General features: G+C 62.6%; 1 protein-coding gene across 1 annotated transcript in view; it reads left to right on the top strand.

Annotated features, from left to right (window-relative positions):
• The first annotated feature begins 1,321 nt into the window (after positions 1-1,321).
• PIWIL1 (piwi-like RNA-mediated gene silencing 1) overlaps positions 1,322-1,969 on the top strand; it is a 34,462-nt gene continuing 33,814 nt past the window's right edge. The window contains exon 1 of the mRNA XM_011961200.1: positions 1,322-1,581. The gene's annotated coding sequence lies outside the window, so the exon portion shown is untranslated. The remainder of the gene's footprint in view (positions 1,582-1,969) is intronic.

The raw sequence follows: 1,969 nt of genomic DNA, 5'->3' as shown, positions 1-1,969 counted from the left end.
TAGAGGCTGCAGGGAACCATGATCACACCATTGCACTCCAGCCTGACTGAGACAGACGCTGTCTCAAAACAAAACAAAGAACACAAAATTATGTGGGCATGGTGGTGGGTGCCTGTAATACCAGCTACTTGGGAGGCTGAGGCAGGAGAATTGCTTTAACCCAGGAGATGGAGGTTGCAGTGAGCCGAGATCCTGCCACTGCACTCCAGTCTGGGCAACAGAACGAGACTCCGTCTCAAAAAAAAAAAAAAAAAAAGGAAAAAATTTATATGTTTACCGTATAAATGCAGCTTTAAAACCTTTCTGCAGAGGCGACCGTATTTCTACTACCTCCTACAATCATTTTTATAGTTCTGGAACATAACAAGTCAGGCAGTTAGTGAGCCTCAGTCCCACTTCCACCTTGACAAATAAACCTGTTCTATCTTACAATATTTCCGGTTGTTTTGTGGCTGTTGGCTTTGCCTCAATGAGGAAATTAACGCCTATGGAGGGCACCTAGCTCGGCGTAGATCCGGTCAGTACCACCTGCGACGCCCTGGAAATGCAGCCGGCGGGCCCCACCTACGGAACCTGCAGACCGGAATCTCTGGTCTGCGTCCCAGCCAGCCCCGCAGGTGATCCCCCGCAGGTGAAGGCTGAGAGCCCCTGCGGTCCACGTTGGCAGGCACCCCAGGCACAAGTCATTGAAAGCTAAGGTTCTAGGTAACGGCCGACCGGCATCTTAGACTTACATTGCCGCTTTATTTACTTTGGAGGCAAAGTTCAAATCTGTGTGATGAGTGAAAGAGCTTCCGACGTTGAGGGCCAGCCCAAGATCGAGTCCACTTCTACAGTGGGGCGCTCGGTGCCCACGTGGCCACAATTTCGAAGTCTATGGAGGGTCAGCTTCGTGCGCCGCTGCCCAGTTCCATGAGCTAGTAAGGAACTGGCCCGACCCTGTGGCGGCCTGCAGGGGGCTCGCACTGGGGGACTGCAGGAGCCAAGCTAGCGAAGGCCAGGGGGCTGGGCGAAGCATAAGAGGAACAGGCGGGGCCTGGGTGGGGCGGGCTGGGGCCTGTGGGGAGGGGGCAGGGCCTGTGCGGGGTGTCTGGCGGCACCAGGCGGGGTCTTGGAGGGGTGGGGTCGGGGCCTGTGGGCAGGGCGGGGCCTGGACCGTGGGGCCTGTGCGGGGTGTCTGGGAGGGACCAGGCGGGGTCTTGGAGGGGCGGGGCCCGGGCCGCGGCCTGTGGGGCAGGCTCATCTGGTCCCGCGCCCGCTACATCGAAAACCGCCATTCGCTGGGCAGCCAATGAGGGCGTGGCGCGCGCCGCTTTCCGCCGTTACTGGGCGTCTGGTGCGCTGACACGAGGCCGGCGTCTGGAATGAAGTCTTCATCCGCCCAAGGAAAGAGCGCCGGTTGCCGGCCGCCCGCGTGTCCCTGGCTTTCTTGGGAACCCAGCGCCGAAGGCGAGGTGGGCGCAGGCCGCAGGGGGTCCTGGGAAGTCGGCGGCGCGGAGGGATCTCCGCGGGAGCCGTTGGGGCTGTTGGCCTCGGGCTAAGGTGCGAGGACCAGGACTAGGGCGAGGGCGGCCGTCCAAGGTGCGGGGCGAGGCTGAGGTGTTAGGTGTGCGGGGACCGGGGTGCGGGGGCGGCGACCGAGGGTCTGGGATGTGGAGGTGAGGCCCGAGGTGTGAGGACAGGGGCGAGGCTGAGTTGTTAGGTGTGCGGGGACAGGGGTGCGGGGGCGAGGTCGCAGGTGTAGGGGATGCAGGAGCCGGGTGCGGGGACGAGGTCCCAGGTGCAGGGGATGCAGGAGCCCGGGTGCAGGGGCGAGGAGGTGTCAGGTGTGGGGTGTGCGGGACCAGGGTGAGGCGCTGAGAACCGACTTACCGGGGCTGTGGCGCCGGGGTGCGGGGGCGGAGACCCAGGGGCCAGGGTGCGGGGGCGAGGTCGTGTCAGGTGTGGGGTGTGCGGGACCAGGGTGAGG

The sequence above is a fragment of the Colobus angolensis genome, unplaced genomic scaffold (genome assembly GCF_000951035.1).
Source record: "Colobus angolensis palliatus isolate OR3802 unplaced genomic scaffold, Cang.pa_1.0 Scaffold115, whole genome shotgun sequence".
NCBI lineage: Eukaryota > Metazoa > Chordata > Mammalia > Primates > Cercopithecidae > Colobus > Colobus angolensis.
This window is presented reverse-complemented; position numbering and strand designations above follow the sequence as displayed.